The sequence below is a fragment of the Lepidochelys kempii genome, chromosome 3 (assembly GCF_965140265.1).
Source record: "Lepidochelys kempii isolate rLepKem1 chromosome 3, rLepKem1.hap2, whole genome shotgun sequence".
NCBI classification, from domain to species: Eukaryota; Metazoa; Chordata; order Testudines; family Cheloniidae; genus Lepidochelys; species Lepidochelys kempii.
Genome location: NC_133258.1, coordinates 7,812,269 through 7,834,706, shown reverse-complemented (window position 1 = coordinate 7,834,706; position 22,438 = coordinate 7,812,269). Strand labels below are relative to the sequence as shown.

The 22,438-nt window shown below is 41.8% G+C and overlaps 1 protein-coding gene across 8 annotated transcripts in view; it reads right to left on the bottom strand.

Annotated features, from left to right (window-relative positions):
- The window catches only part of HMBOX1 (homeobox containing 1), a 142,863-nt gene that overhangs the window by 114,477 nt on the left and 5,948 nt on the right, over positions 1-22,438 (bottom strand). The window contains exon 1 of one of the 8 annotated variants that reach the window (XM_073335639.1): positions 12,303-12,522. The exons of the other annotated variants lie outside the window; for them this stretch is intronic. The gene's annotated coding sequence lies outside the window, so the exon portion shown is untranslated. Of the gene's footprint in view, positions 1-12,302; positions 12,523-22,438 lie in introns of those variants that run through there. 8 annotated transcript variants of the gene reach the window in all.

The window sequence follows — 22,438 nt, the reverse complement described above, 5'->3', positions numbered from 1 at the left end:
CGGTGTTTAATTTACAAGCTTAAAGTAGCAGGCAGGACCCAGCTGAACTCTGTTTGTCTCCTGCCCATGCATGCATGTCCTTCAACAGTATTTCTGAACAGAAAGGATTTAAATAGCTCCTTTCCTAGTAGCTTTCTGTAGTCCTGCATGCACAGTGGAACCAGAAAATCAAACCATTAAAAATGTGGGTTTGGTGTGCCTGTAAAACACGCACATTCTAATACTGTCTGCTGGTGAAGTCCTCAAACAAAAATTACACGACAATTGCATTTTTCAAAAAAACAAAAACAAAAACAATCACATGCACCATGTCTAATCTTTAGGTCCAAATTTCAAAGACAGAGGTATGTTACTAAGGGCTTGTCTACACTACCCGATCGATCCAGCGGGGCTCAATTTATTGTGTCTATACTGAGCGCTCTCCCATTGACTCCGGTACTCCACCAGAACAAGGAGCAGAAGCAGATTCGACGGGAGAGCTGAAGACACTGCAGTAAGTAGATCTAAGTACATTGATTTCAGCTACGCTATTCATGTAGCTGAAGTTGCGTATCTTAGCTCGACCCCGTGCGGTACTGTAGATAAGCCCTAAGTATGCCCAATTGGTGTGTGCCTACACCATGGTTTCTTAAGTACAGCAACATACGCACATGTAGCTTGTTGCCTCTAACTGGATTTTCACAGCAGAGCGGATAGAAATTAATTTAAAAAAAAAATCAAAATCTGATTTAAATTGGAGTTAAATACTTTTTTCTTTTTTAAAAATAAACCTATTTAAAATTAAATATGAAATTATGACAATCTATATTAAGGCCTAAATTTATTATAATCTGTTAATCATTTAAATAAAAAATATTCAAGCAGTAAGTTTGCTGCTGAAGTTTTAAAGTAAGTCAGACACTTGGCTAAGCACCAGCAGCTGGAGTCTGTTGAAGTGCTAACCAACTTTTGAAAGCTGTAGCCTCTTTTTCAGGTGCAGAGAATATTTTCTTCATTTCAGTTTATTCACCTATTGAAGTTCAGTTCAATGACTGGTTGATTCAAAGCTGAGAAATAAATTGGGAGTTAAAGCAGGAAAATTTGTTTTCCTCTGCCAACCGATCAATAAAAACAAGTGTGAGGAAAAGATCTACTAGTTCGAAAATCTTGAGGAACATGGTGACCAGAAACATTCAGTTCACAAACTACAGGAAATACTTCCTTTGTTTAATAAATGACTTAGTTTTAAATGCAAAACATGTTTCAAAATACTTATTGCTATATATCCAGCACATTTAAGGCTGTTTTACTAAATAAAAAACCAAATTTTAAAATGCTGGTTTTGTGCATTTTAATTTAATTCCAGTTTCCATCAAAATCTACTCTGACACAAATCCCAAGTAAAAAACCAAAATAATCTAGTAAAAGAAAATGGTGAATGACACTTTTTAAACATATTAAAAAAGTAAAAGTTAGGAATCTGAATAAATGTTAAGCTACACACTTATTTAAGCAATTATACCAAAAGTGCATACTCCTAGTTACAATTTAGTACTACGTTTTGCTAACAGCCAAAAGTTGATTTTCATTCTTTAGGAAAATAACAAAATGCTAGAAATGCAAAACAATTAAAAATTGATGGTTTTCATCAAGGTTTCCTACTTGCTGATTTAAATCATGATTTAAACCTGTGATTTATATCCCTGATTTAAATCAATCCACCCTGCTGCAGAGTTAACTTGGGAGATCATTACAAAGCCACACTCACGTGTGTCCACTTAACTGCATCCACACCAGTACTGTATTCAGGTGTGTCAAACACTAGACCTTCTAGGGTCATATCCCATGGTTCTTGGTGCTGCAGCAAGCTGAGCCACTCTGATTCTTTCCCAGTGAATTGTGGAAAAACTTGTCTGTCTTTCTGTCCATCCATTGCAAAATGGATGGTTGTAGTGGTCCATTGGGCTCAGGCTTGGACGGAGGCCACTAACTTGCTGCATCAGGCAACAAAAGACAGTCAATTAGCAGTCTGCAGCTCTGGACCTCTGAGTGGGCAGAGCAGGGAGCAGGTTATTGTCTAAGCCAGGATGGGCAGGAATGGTTCCCTAGACTGTTTGCCAGAAGCTGGGAATGGGCAACGGGATGGATCACTTGATGATTACCTGTTCTGTTCATTCCCTCTGGGGCACCTGGCATTGGCCATTGTTGGAAGACAGGATACTGAGCTAGATGGACCTTTGTCTGACCCACTATGGCCATTCTTATATGTTCTAAGCGTCCTTGCTAAGGCAGCCAGCAATCACAATCTAGGGCCCTGCAGCCTTCTGTCCGGAGCAAGCCAAAACCACAGGCCTTCAGGCCAAGGGGGAGGTTGGGGTGGGGATGGCGGGAAGGGCTAAGGGATCCATGCCTACTCTATTCCACCAGGTCCCAGCCCAGGGCCCTAATAGCGATGGACGGTTCCACCACTGGGTCAGCAAAGATTCCGTTGAAACACGCTGACTTGCTCCCTGGCAGCAAAACCAGAGTAATAGTTTCCTTGAGCTACTTCCTATGCAGTCTGGGTGCAGAACTCCGTAGTCCAAGGGTCCACCATCTCTTTGGGGTACACAGCTGGGGGCAGTCCTGGCAACTTCTCTCCACGGTTGGTCTTCTCCGGGAGCAGGGCACTGCACAGCACAGTTTCAGCTCCGGAGTTCTGCAGCAGACTGGAGACATTTGCCTCCTTCCATGGCTCCAGCCCAACTGAGCTGCAGAACCCAGCGTGGGCACAGGCAGGGCTGACCGGGCTCCGCCCACCAGGGGAGTGTAGTGGCTTGGGCCCACTACAGTGGATTATCTGCTTGAGTGTAACCAGCACTGGGATTTTAGTTTATATCCCAGGATGGGCCAGCTATCCGGGGTGTGAGACACTCAACACTTGGGTCAGAGGTTTGTGTGTGGAAGGGAGCCACATTATAGCCAACACCCAAGAAAGAGCCAAGTTCACTCCACACTGAAGACATTCCCTAACTGGCCATATGTACATGTAAAGGCCTTCCATAAGGACCAATCTTGTATTCCTTACTCAGGTAGAATGTCCATTATTTTTGACAACAAAGCCTTTTTGACCAGAACAAACATGTTTCACGAAAAAATTCATTTTGGTAAAAATTTTCAAATGTTTATGGAAAATGATTAAAATTTCATTTTTCCAGTTCAGATTTTGGTTTAAAATAAATAATCAAAAACTGATGTTTTTTTTAAAACCAAACTTCACTGATCAAAAAAAGTACAAAGTGTTCATGGGAATTTTGGAAAGAGAACCTAATTTTTTTAAAAAAAAGTATCCCAAGAAAGTTATTTAGCCTTTTATTTTGGGGGGGCGGGGAGGAAGGGGTGTCAGCTAAACTTCTAAAAGTCTGGATTAAAACTCTTGTGGCAGGGACTGTACTTGCCTCTGTTTTGTAGAGAACTGTGCAAAGAGTGGGCATTCAGCAAATAGATGTAAGCTGTTTTGGGCAAGCTACCAATTCTGCCCTGGACATTGCAAAACTGGTTGTCCCTATATTGGGAGGAGGCATATAGAACACATAAGTGGTCTGGCAAAAAGAGCTCCAAGAAGGAGCAGATGTCAATATAAATTGTGTTTCAAATTAACTAATGTTTTAATTAGAATGAAGGGTAAGACAAGACAGTAAACAGAATTTTACATTGCATCTAGTGCTATGTCAGGATATTAAGAGTAACAGTCTGCATGAATTACTGAAAGTCTTTATGAACCTTAAGTTTCCAAAAACCTACCTAGCAATCATCCAGACAAGCAGAAATAGTCGATGAATAACCTGAACTTTGGCCAAATAGGTAGGCACGCATTTGAGAAAGCGGTTTTAAAACAAATAAAGGGCCAGTGATATGTAACCATTTCATTCATATGTGGTGTTAAACATAGAGCTGATTATATTGTAAAGTCCTACAGTTTGTACTCACTCAGAGTGAGCCACGTTTGACAACATGGGACACCTAACTGGTTTTGAAGATGGCTGTCCTGTTGGCATGCACAGGGCCAGTGGAGTTTAGCAGAGCATGTTAATTATACAACAGCACAAGTGTGCTTGGGACTCTAAAGAGTAGAGACTACTATAAACTTGTCTACACAACAGTTGCAAGGATTAAACTCCAGTTAACCTATCAGTTCAAATCTGTGCAGCCTTCTGTGAACACTCTGAAATCACTTTAAGAACTCCTTACTTTGATTTAGCTTAAGATAACTTCTTATTGACTTAATCAAACTGTCTTCCCCTAGGAAGGTATAGCCCTGAGCACAATGAGGACGCAACGATTGGCACCTCTGATTGCGATCAAAGTACAAAGTACTATCTCCGCAGTGTTCCTAGACACTGCAAGGACCATATCCATTCCCAAAGAAATATGCTATTCAGCTAGACCAATTCAGTGCAGTTTCTTTCTGCTTGTAACAGTCTCGTCTCCTCCTCTCTGTCCCCCCACTACACATCCCACTGTCTTCTTGCCTCTCCCCTTCTCTTTGGTTATTGGTGGAGGGAGGAGAAGGGGTTCTCTCATCCCCCATCAACTGAAAAACTTTTAGATAAGAATTTGATATGGGATCAAAGTCAACACAAGGACATATTTAAACATATATATACACACTCATATATATATGTTAACCACTTTCTACCTCCAAAGCACTTTGCAAACACCACTAAGAGGCAGGCAAAATATTTTGTGGATGGGGGCGCTTGATGCGGAGAGATTCAGCTACTTTACAAACTACTCTGAGTAGGGAGAAAGCCGTCTAGGCCTGACCACCATTTACACCACGGGATCTCAACCTTTTTCTTTCGGAGGCCCCCCAAACATTCCATAAAAACTCCACGGCCCACCTGTGCCACAATAACTAGTGGGTAGCAAGCAGGGCAATTGCCCAAGGCCACATGCCAGAGGGGGCACCATGAAGCAAAGTAGCTCAGGCTTCTGCTTCAGCCCCAGGTAGCGGGACTCAGGGCCTCACCCTTCAACCCCATGCAGTGGGGTTTCAGCTTTCTGCCCTGGTCCCCAGCAAGTCTAACACTGATCCTGCTTGGCGGACCCCCTGAAACCTGCTCGCAGCCTCCCCCCACAACCACGAAGCCCCGGACCCCTGGTTGAGAACCTCTAATATACACCAGTGTCATTGTATAAATAAAGTGACTTGTACAAGGTTATATAGAGTGTCGTTGTCAGAGATGGATTAGATTCCAGGACTTTCTAATTCCTGGACCTGTGACCTGACCATACCTCCCTAATCCTTGTGTAAATACTTACACAGTTTTCATAGCAGTGAGTTTAACTGGTTTTGCCATCAACATAATGTGTATGAAGTCCATTGCATTTATGAAGTCCACTTGCTTTGCTTAGGATGGAAACTCCTGCATGTGAGTTGGTAAATACAGATAAAGATACATTTAAACAAAGTAATAGATAAGCAATCATGCAATATAAGGCCATCATTACACTGAGTGAAAAAGCACGAGAGTATCCTCAGGTAATGTAATTATTATAGAGAATCACAAAAATAGTCTCAGCTTGTGTCCTGACACTAACACAAAGAGCATGGCCTTACGGAGCTCACAATTTCCACTGGTGAAAAAACTTTACAAGAGGTGAATAAACAGAAAACATACTAATGTGCCGAAACTAATGGGTTTAGTTTCAAGTGATTGGAACATATCCTTAAACTAGGCTGATGAATCTTTTCTAAGGGCTTGTCTTCGCTACCGGGGTAAGTCAACCTAAGTTACACTACTCCAGTTACATGACTAATGTAGCTGGAGTTGACGTAGCTGAGGTTGACTTACCCCAGGGTCTTCACAGCACTGAGTCGATGGGAGATGCTCTCTGATCAACTTCCCTTACTCTTCTCAGAGAGCTGAAGTAAAGTAAAGAATAAAACTGTCAGACACATAGAAAAGCATAAATTGTTACACAAAAGTCAACATGGTTTATGTAACGGGAGATCACGTCTTACTAATCTATTAGAGTTCTTTGAGGGGCTCAACAAACATGTGGACAAGGGGAATCCAGTGGACATAGTGTACTTAGATTTCCAGAAAGCCTTTGATAAGGTCCCTCACCAAAGGCTCTTACGTAAATTAAGTTGTCATGGGGTAAGAGGGAAGATCCTTTCATGGATTGAGAACTGGTTAAAAGACAGGGAACAAAGGGTAGGAATAAACGGTAAATTTTCAGAATGGAGAGGGGTAACTAGTGGTGTTCCGCAAGGGTCAGTCCTAGGACCAATCCTATTCAACTTATTCATAAATGATATGGAGAAAGGGGTAAACAGTGAGGTGGCAAAGTTTGCAGACGATACTAAACTGCTCAAGATAGTTAAGACCAAAGCAGACTGTGAAGAACTTCAAAAAGATCTCACAAAACTAAGTGATTGGACAACAAAATTGTAAATGAAATTTAATGTGGATAAATGTAAAGTAATGCATATTGGAAAAAATAACCCTAACTATACATACAATATGATGGGGGCTAATTTAGCTACAACTAATCAGGAGAAAGACCTTGTAGTCATCGTGGATAGTTCTCTGAATACGTCTACACAGTGTGCAGAGGCAGTCAAAAAAGCAAACGGGATGTTAGGAATCATTAAAAAAGGGATAGAGAATAAGACGGAGAATATCTTATTGCCCTTATATAAATCCATGGTACACCCACATCTTGAATACTGCATACAGATGTGGTCCCCTCATACCAAAAGAGATATACTGGCATTCGAAAAGGATCAGAAAAGAGCAACTAAAATGATGAGGGGTTTGGAACGGGTCCCATATGAGGAGAGATTAAAGAGGCTAGACTTTTCAGCTTGGAAAAGAGGAGACTAAGGGGGGATATAATAGAGGTATATAAAATCATGAGTGGTGTGGAGAAAGTGAATAAGGGAAAGTTATTTACTTGTTCCAGTAATATAAGAACTAAGGGCCACCAAATGAAATTAATGGGTAGCAGGTTTAAAACAAATAAAAGGAAGTTGTTCTTCACTCAGCGCACAGTCAACCTGTGGAACTCCTTGCCTGAGAAGTTTGTGAAGGCTAGGACTATAACAGGGTTTAAAAGAGAACTGGATAAATTCATGGAGGTTAAGTCCATTAATGGCTATTAGCCAGGTTGGTTAAGAAATGGTGTCCCTAGCCTTTGTTTGTCAGAGGTGGAGCTGGATGGCAGGAGAGAGATCACTAGATCATTACCTGTTAAGTTCACTCCCTCTGGGGCATGTCTGCAGATAGGATACTGGGCGGGATGGACCTTTGGTCTGACCCAGTATAGCCATTCTTATGTTCTTATGAGTACCGGGGTCAGCCAGAGAGTGCTCTGCCATCGATTGAGCGGGTTTTCACTAGACCCATTAAATTGATCCCTGCTGCATCGATTACACCAGCGTCAATCTCCTTGTAGTGGAGACCAATCCTAATATCTAGCAGCTTTGGGGAATGTGTCTATTTTTTTTCTTTGTGACAGAACATAACATCAAACCTCAGCATTGTTGGAACGCTCAGCGCTTTATGATAATGAAGTTCCTACCTGAAGGAACTTATGTTCCAAGGGCCAAATTATTCCCTTACACTTGTATGCACAACTCCCGCCAATTGCAAAGAGAACTGCTCACATATCTGAGGGCAGAAACTGGCCCTTCGTTGGAGAGAAAATACAGTTCAGAAGTGGAATACACAGGATGAACAAGAATTGGCAAGTACAACCTGAATCTGCTGCAGATACTTCATACTGAAACCCCAACCATGCAAAAAAACCTCAAGAGATTGGCTGGGCTATCCCCATTCCTTGTGTTGGAACATTTAGGGTTCATATTTTCAAGCTATTCTGTGCAACGATGAGGGCTAGAAATTTTTTTCAAATAAAAGTTGAGATTCTCTGTAATAACCTGAGACTCCAACAGTTGGAGTTTTGAGACCACAAATATCACGTGACTCATGACAAAATCAAAGGTACACCAGTACCTTTATTTTTTTGTTACTGTTTAAGTTTCTTTGGGGGAAGGCCAGAGGCTGGGGCCATAATCAAAAAGACTTTAAGGAAGAAATTTATCTCTAGGAGAAATTTGATCGGGGGGGTTTAGTGGGTGTTGTGCTGAGGGGCCCCATTCAGGGATCAGGGCTGTATTGTTCTAGGCACTGAACAAAATGACTGTCCCTTCTCTGGAGAGCTTACATTTCAAAGTCCTGATCATGGGACTACTATTGGTGGTAAAGTTAAGCACATGTGTAAGTGTTTGTAGGATTCAGGCCTAAGGTAGCCAGTCCTTCAATGCACAAGAAGTGGGAAATCCAGTGAATGGGGAAACACAGAAAAACATACAAAGACCAGAATGAAACATAGTTCAGAAAGCTCATAGGATTACAACAAGAGATAAGTACTGGACATCAGGAGGGCTGCTACTTCTCATAAAAGTTAGTTCAGAGATAAGGAAAGACTACAGCAGGCCAGGCCATTAAAATCAATTTATAAGAACAAGAGCCTGATTTCGCAGGATCTTGGTTCCACTCACACAAAGCAAGAGCCGAGCTCTAGTTCCTCACACAAGAATTCACACACAAGAACATGGAAGCCACAATTTTGTATCCTGCAAAGCCCAATATACAGGATAAAAACAAACCCAGATTTTTTTTTATCTTAAGTTATCCAGCAAGCTATTGATACTACAATGATAGGAAAGAAATCCTTGGAGACAGACATCAGCAATGAACCTGCAGACATGCTATTAGGGATACAGGAAGAGTGAAAAGGACCTAGTGGGTGGAGACCAGTCCCCTCTTATCACAGGCAACACACCCATATAATCCTGTTAATAAATTTATTACGCTCCACCTTAACATCCGATAGATTTCTTGCCCCAACTAGTCCTATTGGGAGGTTGTCCCAGAGCCTCACTCCTCTGATGATTAGAAACCTGATTTCCAGCCTACATTTATTCATGGCCAGTTTATATCCATTTGTGCTTGAGCCAACATTGTCTTTAAGTTTAGACAGCTCTTCTTCCTCCGTGGGGTTTAACCCCCAGCCCCGCAATGTATTTATAAAAAGCAATCAAATCCCCTCTTAGTCTTTCTTTTGTGAGGCTAAACAAGCCACGCTCTTCTAGGGTAAGTCTACAATGCAATTAGACACCTGCGGCTGGCCCATGCCAGCTGACTTGGGCTCAAGAGGCTGTCTAACTCTGGTGCAGGCATTCAGGCTTGTGCTGAAGTCCAGGCTCTAGGACCCTGCGAGGTGGGAGGGTCCCAGAGCTTGAGATGCAGTTGGAGCCTGAATTAAGCAGCCCCTTAGCCTGGGCCTGCCGCAGGTGTCTAATTGGAGTGTAGACATACCCACAGTCTCCTCTCATAAAATAGGCCTTGACCATCCTAGTAACCCTTCTCTGCATGTGTTCCCGTTTGAATTCATCTTCCTTGAACATGGGTAACCACAACTATACAGAGTATTCCATTATTACCAGTGCCTTCAACAATGGTGTTAATGCTTCCCACTCTACTTGAAATACCTCACCAGATAAGATACATTGTAAGAACTCATGTTGTGAAGAAGAGCTATTTCTGATGGTCACTTGTTAAGATTGGGGCATATACATCTCCTTGTTAAAGTTAGTGGTTTTCCCCATGTAAGTCTATTAGTCATTTAACTTCTCTAGCCTCCCTTTCCCTGCCCTCATCAAAACGGAGGGGGGAAATGGACCATTAGAACTATTTCGGAAGCTTCTCTCCTGCTAGAATAGACATTGCTATGTTTAGACACTACTGTTCTCTCTTGTTGATAACCCTCAAAAGGAGGATGTCAATCATTTTTCTACTGAAACTGTTAAACCAAAAGTTAAAAAAACGAATCTCTCTTCCAATCTCTAGAACAGACACACAAAAAGCTACCACTTAAAGTGCAAAGGGACAATGAAACCCAAGACTTACAAAAAAGGCAGGAAGCAAGAGAACATCTAGAGGAAAACATTAACCCCTGCACTTTCATTTGTACAGGAGTCCAGCTGCACAGCTCACAGAAACTTTATTGGAAGAGGTGTGTCCTAATCCCAATATGTGAGTGCCTTATTTACAAGGACCTGCTCATGTGTTTATACAGAAACATCCTACATAAAACAAAGGTTTAGTAATATTTCCAAATCATTTGGAAGGGGTGGGAAAGATCTCCCCAAAATCAAAGACTAGCCAGAGGATATCTTGATATAGAAACCTTGAATTTCAGTGTTCAGAACCTTATGTGATTTCCATGACTTATAAAACACCCTTCTGGGGTGGAAAATAATCCCCAAATACAGATATTCACTGGGAGGGAGATACCTGGAAAGCAGCAGTGCTGACAGAAGCCCAAGGGTATTAATGGACAGAAAACTGGATAGCAGCTTACAGCATGACATGATGTTCAAAAAGAGGGTGAAAAGCCCATGTGATTCAGGGCTGCACATGCAGGGCCATTGTTTCGCAAAACTGGGAGGCAACTGCCCATTACTATGGTGCTGGTGAGAATGCACCAGAAAGACATCAATAAGTTGCACAGACAAGGTGGGTGAAGTAATATCTTTTACTGGACCAACATCTGTTGATGAGAGAGACAAGCGTTTGAGCTTACACAGAGTTCTTCTTCAGGTCTGGGAAATGTACTCAGAATGTCACGGCTAACCTATTATTGAAGCTGACTGTGGCTTCCAGGAAGTTGATGCTAGTGTGGGAGTTTTCTAGAGAGAGTTTAATGGATGGGTGGTTGAATTTGTGATGGAAATCTATGAGGGAGTTTAGGTTGATTGTCCAGAGGATGAAAATATCATTGATGTATCTCAGGTATAGCATTGGTTTTGTGGCTTTGGCTACAAAAACACTGCATACAACAAGTTGGATGAAATTTAGAGAAAAGATACAAAAGGTTATTAGGAAGCTAAAGATTCATTTAGGGCCCAATTCTGCCTTCCTTTACAGGCACGCAACTCCCATTATTGTCAGTGGGAGTTGCACTGCTAAGTGAGAGCAGAATTGTTCCCTAAATGCAGAGAGCTTAGCTAAACAATGACTCAGGAAGCATCTGATAGCCATCTGCAAGTATTTGAAAGATATAAATACACTAAGGAAGGAGAGGAATTATCCATTCAGCCCTTAGCCTGTTTGCTGTGACTGGTGCTAGTTAGTGGCACAAAAACAAGGATGAAACAAGGGTTGAAATAAGGATGTCAAAAGAAACAATTATAGTGATTTTTTGTGAGACGGACACTTATTCACTAGAACGGGACTGAGATATTCACTTGCCCTGTAGCAACAACATTCACGCCTTGCCTATTATCAAAATTACACCCATTTAAAGGTGTGATTGTAAACCAATTTAGCTGAAGAGGTACAAAACACAGCGTGGACACAATTCAATTTAAAACAGGCTTGTATCCATATAACTTAATTCAGTAAGGAATTCTTTGGGTAAGGAATCAGCTTTTCAAGTGGTCTAAAGTTAAACCATCTCAATTCTGCATACAGGCAAGGCCTCTGTGACTACAGGCCAAGGCCCATCTTGGAGCAGTGACTATGGTCTGGTCTATACTACAAAGTTAGGTCCATGTAAGTTGCCTTGCATCAACCTAGTTGTGCATGTGTCTACACTTAAATTTGTCTACCACGAATGTAAATGCCCCGTTATGGCAACACAGTAACTCCACCTCCCCAAGCAGCATTGAGCTATGATCAAAGTACTGAAGTCAACACAGCATGAGTGTAGACATTGTGTTACCTATGACAGGTTTCAGAGTAACAGCCGTGTTAGTGTTAGTAACAGCCGTGTTAGTCTGTATTCGCAAAAAGAAAAGGAGGACTTGTGGCACCTTAGAGACTAACCAATTTATTTGAGCATAAGCTTTCGTGCGCTACAGCTCACTTCATCGGATGCATACTGTGGAAACTGCAGAAGACATTATATATCTCTGTGTATATACACTTATAAGACTTATATATATCTCTGTGTATATAATGTCTTCTGCAGTTTCCACAGTATGCATCCGATGAAGTGAGCTGTAGCGCACGAAAGCTTATGCTCAGATAAATTGGTTAGTCTCTAAGGTGCCACAAGTCCTCCTTTTCTTTTTGTGTTACCTATGTCAACCCTAACAGTCCTCCAACAGTTCCACAATGCCCAACACTGACCACTCTGGTCACAATTGTGAACTCCATTATGCCAGGGTCACAGAGACTGGCGGCATCCCCCAATAATACCCCCTTAAAACTCCATATATTTTGTAAATACCTTTTCCTGATTGTACAGCTCAGCAAACGTACCTAGCAGCTCTCCACAGTTGTGTGCAACGGCCAAGCTCACCATGGTGGCTACATGCTCCAGACGCGTTCTGGCCTGGAGTAGACAGAAGATATTGGATTTCCTGGGCCTGTGGGGAGAAGAGGCTCCGCTAGGGACCAGCCACAGAAAGCTGGACATCTCTGAGCAGGTTGCATGGGGGTTGCAGAAGGGGCATAACAGGGATCAACAGCAGTGCCACAGTAAAAGTGAAGGAACTGCGGCAGGTGTACAAGAAGGCCAGGGGGTCCAACAATCAATCCAGTGCAGAGATGCAGATCTGCTGCTTTTACAAAGAGCTGCACACCGTACTTGACAGAGTCCCCCCCCCGCCACTGTGGATACCTCTGAGAAGCCCAAGACGTAGACCCATGGTGTGAACAGTGAGGAAAAGGAGGAGCTGAAGAAGGAAGAAGAGAAGGATTGGGGACATGCAACTAGGGGGATCCAGCATGCTGCAAGCCAAGACCTGTTTGAGACTCCACCGCAGTCCAGCCAGTTCCAGCAGTCAAGCACAGGCCTGTTGCAGGGGAAGGAACCTTGGGTAAGTAACTGTATTTCCCATTACATGTACTGACTTCACAGGACATAGCTACTGACATCATTAATTTGCCGGTACCAGAAAAGGTAGCAGTACAACAAAGAGATGTAGCATGGTCATCTGATTTTCATTCCCTTCTAAAGTTAGGTGTGGGGAGGAGGGGAAGCATACAGCACAGTTTGTTTATGTACACAGGGATGTTCCTTGAATCCTCCTGAGAGATCTCAAGGAAACTTTCATGTAGGTAGTCTGCAGTCCTCTCCTGAAGGTTTCTAGGGATGGCAGTCTTATTTCTTCCTCCGTGGTAGGACACTTTCCCATGCCACCTACTGATAACATGGGTAGGCACCATTGCAGTAAACAGGCTAGCAGCCTACAGGCCTGGGCGGCTACAGGACACCAGCAGCATCTGTGCTCTCAGTGCCTTTGTTCCCTCAGGAGTGAGATATCAACTAAAAATCACCACCTGCAGTGGAAAATGGCACCAGCATTTTCCCCGTACTCAGTTTCAGGCAACTGAGCAATGCCCTCACTCCAGGTGGGCCATTCTCACGATTGCCAGTGCTGTGAGTGGTGCTGTGCACAAGCACTCTGAAACAGAAGTGTCAATAAGCATGTCTTGTTTATAACTTCGGGAATGCAAAGGAAAGGAGTTCTGACCCTTAACTCCCTCTTTCTGTTGTGATTATACTGACAATGGTACCTCTGTATTTTATCTGTAGCTGCTGTCATTGCAGCTTTGAAGGATTCCCCCTCCACAACCACAGAATGCCCAAGCCAGATATGGAGGAGAAAGAGGAGGACTTGGGATGACATGTCCTGGGTAGAGGGAGGGAGCTGCACAGTCATCTCCTTCCATCTTTGCAACCAGTGGCCTGTGCTCCCCACTGCCGTGCTGGAGCCTCCACATTTATTTGACAAACAACATTTGCAGAATTTTAAAATATTGTGTGCAGAACTTTTAATTTTTTGGCACAGAATGCCCTCAGGAGTAAGAAATGTAACAACTAAACAGGCAGGTTGCTAATGTTCTCATTGTTAGTTAATTGTTCGCTTTCTTAGTCTATTAAGGCTCCTTTACCTTGCCAGACTGGTGTAAAGGAGCCTTATTGTAAATGACAGTCACGGAATCCTCAGCGAGGAAGGTCTCTGTGCGTTCTCACTTTTTTTCCTGTGCCAGAGAGGCACAATGGGGTTAGATTACAGCTCAGGATCTGTTTTACTTACCCATTTAAAAAAAATGCAGGACAATGATTAGCAAAACCATATGACTTTCTTGTGTGAAAGTCTGAGCAATTTAAAGCAACATTCTACTTTACAGAACACCAAACACAAAAATAACAGTAATATAATTTAAATGAAAATCCAAGGTTATAACTGGAATGCAGGGTGTTGGTTACCAAGTATTTGTAACTTAAGTTTCATGTGTTTAGGAAATGCTGAACAGTTATTGTGATTTTTTTTCTGTATGGTAGTTTAAATAAATTACGCTGTAGCTCACGAAAGCTTATGCTCAAATAAATTTGTTAGTCTCTAAGGTGCCACAAGTCCCCCTTTTCTTTTTGCGAATACAGACTAACACGGCTGCTACTCTGAAACCTACCAAAATAAGTGAAACTGGTGTAATTATATTGCATTATTTTTCAGAATTTTGCAATTTTTTGGCACAGAATTCCCCCAGGAGTAATAATAATAGAAAAGTATCCCTTTCTGTCAATATGCTATGGGGCAAGGTGGGACGGTGGCATAATAAGGGTGCCGTCTATTGCTCCACTGCAGCTCGGGAACTCTACTGTTGCAAATCCATTCACTGTGTCTACATAGGAAAGCTACACTGGTATAAGCTAACGTGTTAATTTAAACCAACAGTTATATTGATATAACTTCCCCATGTGGACACGCTTATTGTGGAATAATAATGTCCATATGGGGCGTTACACCAGCACTGGTGTATCTGGAAAAAAAAAACCAAAAACCTTTCCCATCCAAACAAGACCTTATGGGTTGTGAACAAGATCACAAATTATGCTTTTGTTAGACCCTCACACCCAACCGCCCACACCCACAGTGGGCTTTGTTTTTAACACACTGCAGAAAGCACAGTCAGGCATGGGGGAGGATTGGTGGAATGGAGGTTAGCGTTAGAAGGTTTTTGGAAAAATGTGTTTTAAGTTAGATTTATAAAAAGAGAAAATTAAGGTTGTGCCGCGTACAGGATTTGGGTTTGGAGTCCAGGCACTGAGGCTGGCTCGAGAGAAGGTGTGTGGTCGCTTGTTGGAAAAGAGGGCCAAGAGAGCACCAAGTTGCACCAAGCAGGTAGAGTATTTTATTTTATCATCATTATTTATTCTTTGTATTACAGTTGCACCTAGGAGTCTTAGTCGTGGAACAAGACCTCATTTACAGAGTGCCCAAGAGCGCATAGTGGCACAAGCCAAGTCACCTAAAATCCAATGCAGGAGAGTTTCATAGGATTGTGCAGGAAATACAGTGTTTAGAACTGACACCTCCAGGCCCCTTCCCTCTCCCCTCCACATAAAAGCATATTTGCAGCTAAACTGTGGTACTGGCCATCATAGTTACAACCAAACTAGAGGCACTGATCCTGCAGTCCTTACTCTGGTACAACTCTCACTGAAGAAAGACTGGAGCATCAGGCTCTTTATCAATTAGGTACAGAATAACATTTACTACGCTGGTGACTAGCAGGCCAGGTTTGGGGATTTTTGAGAGAGGTGGGGGGGGGTTTCAGGGAGGGGGAAATAATTTTCCAGCACCCTCTTTGAAATTAGTAATTTGCTGAACACAAGATACCCAACTTCTTGTTTAGAAAGGCTGTAACCGCACAACAAGAAGGGACGCACAAAGCAAAATCTCTTTACCTCATTACTGCTTTAAAAAAAATGTTTAGTAAATTGTTTTGTCAAATAATTGGAGGAAGGGCCAAGGCCTCATGTGAAAGGTGGATTTGGGAAGTCAGATGCAAAAAGAATTAAATAAATTCAGTGAAAGGATCTAGAACTCTGTAAGCTACAGGTCTCAATAAATAAATAACCCTCCCCATTGTGATCCCAGTCCACCTCCTGTTAAAACAATGGAAAGAACTTCCATTGGCTTTAATGTTAGCAATATCTTGTTCTAAGGGCTTGCTCCTGAGAGGTCTTGAACTTTAATGGGAGTTGGAGGTATTCAGCTCTTCTTGGAATAAGCTCTTGAACACCAAAACTGACTTGAAACATGCAAGAGTCTTCATTTCATGATGCTTCATTTCTTTTGAACACCACACACTGGTACTTGCTGATGCTAGGTAAGTTTTGTAAAGAAACATACACATTAACAACCACGGAAAAGTTATGTTTTGGCTTGGAAGTGGTGAAATAGCTTATTTTGCATTTTAGAACTAGATTAGCACCTAGCAAGCAATCAACTGAGTGAGGGGCACAGAAAATAGTGACTGATTCATTTATTTCCTAAAGGATGATTAATTTTTTACTTCATCATTTGTGTCAAGGTGCATTTAGATGGAAATTGGAATTCAGGTAAAAATGCACAAAAATGGCATTTTAAATTGGCTTTTTAATAGTTAAATAAAACACCTTAAATGTGCTGGGTACCTAAGGAAAAAAAGTTTATGAAAATATCTTTTGCATTAAAATTCACTGATTTGTTAAACAAAGAAAGTATTATCTGTAGTCAGTGAACTGAAGTGATTGTTTCTGGTCACCATGTCATTCAAGGTTTTAAAACTAGTAGATCTTACACCTAATTTTCATTCATAGATTGGAAAAGGAAAAAACAAACAAACAAGCTTTCATGGTTTCTCAAATCTCAATGGGTTCCTCAACTCTGAATGGACTAGTCATTGAACTGAGCTAGCTGAATAAACTCAAATTAAGGAAACATTCTCTCTGCACCTGCAGAAGAGGCTATGGCTGTAAAAAGTTGGTTTAGCACTTCATCAAACCTGGTTCCAGCTGCTTAGCTGCCAGTAACTTCCACCAGTTCAGTGCTTTAACTTTCCTTAAAACGAATAGCAAATACATATTGCCTGAATGTTTATTTAATTTAAATAATTTTAAATAGATTATGGTAAATTGAGGCTTTAACATTGGTTGTCAATTTCCAAATAGACATCTTTTAAAAAAGAAAAATGTATTTAATTTGAATTTTTGAAATCTGGGTTTTTTTTAAAACATTGATTTTATCCATCCTGAGTTCTGCTATGCACTACAGTAGCAGCAGACCCTGTAATTGTAAGGGGTGGATGGAGCTGGTTCCCTGATGGGTTTTCTTATTGGCTAGCTCAACCAACAGGCCATTTTTAATCTCTTTATCAAAGATGATACAAGTGCATTCATTTGCTATTTAATATGTGCATTTTCGGCAAATTGGATTGCCACAGTCTTCTGGCAAGTTGCCAGCACGGCCCTCGGTATCACAGAGCTTGGGTGCTTAGTGGGACAAGTACAGAGATTTGAATGCCTTCTTGGAGCAGCACTAAGGGTATGTCTACAATACAATACAGGAGCATAGCTTACAGCCCTGAACCTGTGCTGCTTTAGCACAGCAGTGTAGCCACTTGCTACAATGATGGAAGGGGGTGTGCCGTTGTTGTAGTTAATCCACGCCCTTGAGAGTTATGGCTGCATCATGGTGACCTCTGGACACAGGAGACTTAAGTGCTTCTTTCTCCAGCTATTAGCTGTAGGGGGCTTCCCTACCAGCCTGCTGGAAGGGGAGGCCAAATACTCTGCAGCTCCACTAAGAAGGCCAGGCAGAAATACACCGTTGGTGGGACTGTCCCATATTGACATGCACAAGGAATTACACAGGACTGGTTGAGCATCCATGGTGCTTAAATAGTGGAGAGGGGAGCATCCAGGGGAGATGGTCCCCAAGGTTGGGGGAATGTCTGGGGTGGGATGGGGTCCCTGATGCAGTGAAGGTTGGGGTATAAAGGAAATAGCCAGGCAGGGGTGGGGGTTGAGAGAGCTTCCCCCACAGTGCTGTCCCTCACCTAGAGCCTTGGGACTGAGCCTCTTACCCCCACCCCCATCGTCTGGATATAAACTGGGGCATCCTTACAGCAGGTTATACTAGCCAGAGCAAAGTGAAGTCTTTAAACTACGATTTGAAGACTTCAATAGCTCAGCCATAGGTGAGAGGATTTTCGCAGGAGTGGGTGGGTTAGATCCTGTGGCCTGCGTTGTGCAGGAGGTCGGACTAGATGATCATAATGGTCCCTTCTGACCTTAGTATCTATGAATCTAAGTGGTAGCTAAATCGATGGGGTTACCAATCCTCCAGGATTGTCCTGCAGTCTCCAGGAATACATCCAACTGAAATTGGCAACCCTGAAAAAGAACTGTTCCATGGACCTAGTGGTGTCTATACTAGGGTTTAGGTGGGCTTAACTATGTCTCTCCGGGGTGTTGATTTTTCACACTCCTGAGTGACATGATGAAGTTCAACCAAAGTTTTAGGTGTAGACCAGGCCTTAGCCTTCATTTTCAAAGACAAATACTATTAATCAAGACGGTTTATTTAGACTGTAAACTCTGTGGGGCAGGGACTCTCTTCCTATTTTCTGGTCAGCGCCTAGCACAATGGGTCCTGATCATGGTCAGAGCCTCTAGGCATTATTGGAATACAAATAACAAATATTAGGAATTGCATCTGAAAATTTATCACCAAAATATAAACTCAGTGAGCATGTGAATACTAGGACCCCAAGAGGGACTAGATCCTGCTTCACAACTCTCCCCACCCCCAAGGTTTGTGCATTACCTAAACAGCCATTTTAGCAGGTGGGATCTCTTTCCTTAGCACTGAAATACTACAGGAAAAAGCCACGTTTAATGTAATCAAGCTCTACATTACAGCCACATGGAAACAGTTTCAGTCAATAAACAACCTCTGTAAGAAGACAGCAGAGTAGTGGAAAAATCAGATACCAATTTAGCCAGGATACAGAAGAGTCACTGGTTGAGCTCACGGGCTTTTGTTATAAATGTATTTACATCCAGTGAAGCAGCACACAGTTGAGTCTCCACTGCCCCTTTTAGTCTTCCGTAGCTCAGTGAGCCCAAATTGTGTCAGTGAACCCAGCTCTGCACCTTCTTCTGTGTTATTCTCTCCCATACTTGGAACAGCCTCCCACATTCTGTGCATCAAATGCTGTCCCTTTATTACCTTCAAATCTCTCCTCAAAAACCACTTCTACGAAGTGTTTCTGTCTTGATTGCTGCATCTAGTCCCCTCACAGAAGCACCACTGTCCCATGCACCGTATCTGCTGAAGTTACATCATTAGATCCTTGGAGCAGGAACATTGGCTTTATACACATTTGATAAACCACTTCAAACATCTACCAGTTGGTGTTTTAATAAAAAAAACCTGCCTTCCAACAATGGCATCAAAGCCAAGCTCAAGACTGGACTCCAGTTCTCATACACAGTGTGCACCAGTGGAATGTCTCCAGGGGATAACAGGCTCCATCACTCCTGCAGTGTTTCACTTGAGTCAATTTCTACAATGGGTGTAGGGTCTAGCAGAAGGAAACGTGGGTGTACTCTCCTGGTCAAAGCCATCACCAGGAAGGATTCTGAACAAATAATTTGTTTGGGGTGGGAAAGGGAAGATGCATGGCAAACATACTTTCATTGCAAAATCTGATTCCTCATATTTGCTGGTAGTAAGAGGTGTATTACTAGGAATAAAACGGAATTTACTTGAGTGTGACCAAGGAGTGACACCAACATTTATCAGAATTATATCCATGAAATGAACTGAAAGATAATTCATGGTCCTCCTCAAAAGCAACTACTTGTAAAGATTAGACTGCATTACACCTGCATTATTACCACAGAATTGGAGACCAATCTGGCAGGAGACATATAGCAAACAGAAAGCTTTTTGGACATTTGGAGACTGGGCCATTCCTCTTACTAAGAGAAATACATGACTCAAAGCATGAGCAGCTATAAGAGTTATAAATGCAGATGAGTTTTTATTGGCAGAGGGAACCAGGGTTACTGTGAACTCTAGAAGCATAATGAAGAAACTTATCTATTTTTTATCTTGCCTTTGTAATTTTGATAGGAAGTTCAGCTGGAATTTTTATAAGACCCTTAAAAAACCTGAAGAATTGGTTGATGGTACTTTTAACATAAGGAAGACCTCTATTCTAGTGCAAAAGACGAAGTGGTGGTTGCCATTAAATCCAAAAAATAGGACACATTGCATTATTGGAGCAGACATTTGTCGGACAGGACATAAAACCAATGTCCTGGTATCTTGTCCTTAAAGATACCCTTCTACTTTGTGGTAGTAGATGAGGATGAGGAGTGATCTTTGTGCAGGAACTCAAGGCAATTCCACCTGCTGGCATGAACATTCAGGTGAGCACACCCTCATACTGCAGGGCATAAGTCACCTATTAGCTGCCTGACTTTAGGAAGAAACTTCCTTTATGGGCAAGTTATTACGTAGTTGTCCACTGTGCAGCTTCCTCTGAAACATATGGCAGTGATCAGCGTCAGAGACTGGACTAGACAGGCCATTGGTCTGATCTCATATGGCCACTCTTATCCCAGCTTTACTGATGAGGAAGCTGAAGAGTTTGGAGTAAGCTCATGTTGTTCCTGGGTCTCAGTATGGTGTTCAGACCACTAGACACACTGCCTTTCTAAAAAGCATAATAAATCACTATGCTAAAGTATACAGTGAATATGGTGAATTACTACTAATTGCAAAGTCTGGGGGCACCACAGCCCCATGCAGCATAGGGGTTAAAGACTCCTAATTGATTGAGAAATGTGTTGTTCCGATTTCCTCACCTGTGGCATAAGAGTCAAATTAGCTTAAGTAACTGGTTCTTGTCTTATGTAAATAAAGTTATGTCATTTATCTCACCAGCCTCTAGATATTTCAGTTTTGTTTATAACTGTGATATTAGCATGCACTTCTAACACACCATTCATCCATGGATCTCAAAGCACTTTACAAAGATGAAGCCCCCCAAAAGCCCTGACACAGAGAGGTTAAGTGACCCTCCCCAGATCACAAAGAAAGTCTGTAGCACAGCCAAGAATTAGAGTTGTGTCCTTACCACTAGGTACAACTTTCTTCCTCAATATCTGACTTTTGTTTACATGTTAGAGCTACTGCATGCTGTGAACACCACTACCCCAATTATAAAACTCTGCCAATAGAGCCAGAAAGAGATTGCTAGCAAAAGGTAGAAGCTGTGATCACAGAAGCTACATCGCAGAAGTACTATCCTGTAAAGAATTAAATAAATATTCATAGCAGGGGCAGCAATGACAGTTCAAGAAAGAGCTAAGTGCCTTGTGTTTGGATTAGTATCTCAAAACAACTGGGCAGCTCAAAATGCAGAAAGTGGCCATGAGCTACATTTCCTAGTTTACCAAATGTAGGCTCTTCAAAGCAACAAAATCAGCTGCTCAGCAGGATTATTTTTAAATCCCCAGAAGAGGAGTTTTACTGTTCTGTTTCAAGAGTAATAGTTTTATTCGAGGACACAAATAAGAATTCACTGAAGTTATGACTTGCATTTCTTTTTAAAAAAGGAAAAAAACAAGGCAGTTTTGCTATTGAATTAACAGTAAATGAACTTTAACCAACTCTAGGGATTCAGAGCAAGGGAGATTCATCCGCTGCATATTCATGGCCAAGCATAATGGATTTATCTTGTGTACTTGGGTTTTAATTGTATGCACTTCTTCAGCCAACTGGCAGTTTCAGTGGCACCTCAAAGCACTGGATAGGTTTCATATACATTTCATGTCTCAGCTACAAGGTGAGAAGGATGTTATTCCTGGCCACTTCTATGCATTAGGAAATATTAAATACACAAAATTTAGCCTCTGTAGACTGCAGACAGTAGAGGGCAACATATTAGGATATTTTTGATTAGGTCTGACAACAATATTCCATCCACAAGAGGGCAGTACCTCGGAGGAAGGATTCCCCAACAACATACACACATGTTCGTAGGTATGCGTGTGGTCAACCATACAACAAACTCAGTCAGAGTGAGATGAATCTAAATCATATCTGATGAATGGCTAAGCCTATTAAGTTATTACCTAGTAACCGCAACAAACCCAGCATAAATCAAGACAGTAAACAGACATACAAAAATCTTATAAGAGAAATGTTTAGGTAATTGGCCTTCCATACATTTGTACTGCATGGACATGGTAAAGATGAATCAGAACACACCTAGTCAAAAGCACTGCACTACAACAGTTCTGTATTTTAAGGGCTCTCCAGTTTATATTTACCTTTACTGTGCAGCCTTGATTAAAAACTAGGGGTAGGGGAAATCTGCCCAAAAATGTATTTGAGCAATATAATCATTGGCTTGTAATTCTGAAAAAACACTAATTGTTCAAGCTTAGAATATTTGCATTATACAAAAATAAGGGAATAAAATGCTGATCGTAAAGGATCAGACCATAAACTCCTTACAGATTTAAAAATAAAAAACGTTGACAGATCACAGATGCAAATTAAGCATGGGACAGGTCTAAGGGGACTCGTATTTCTAATTGC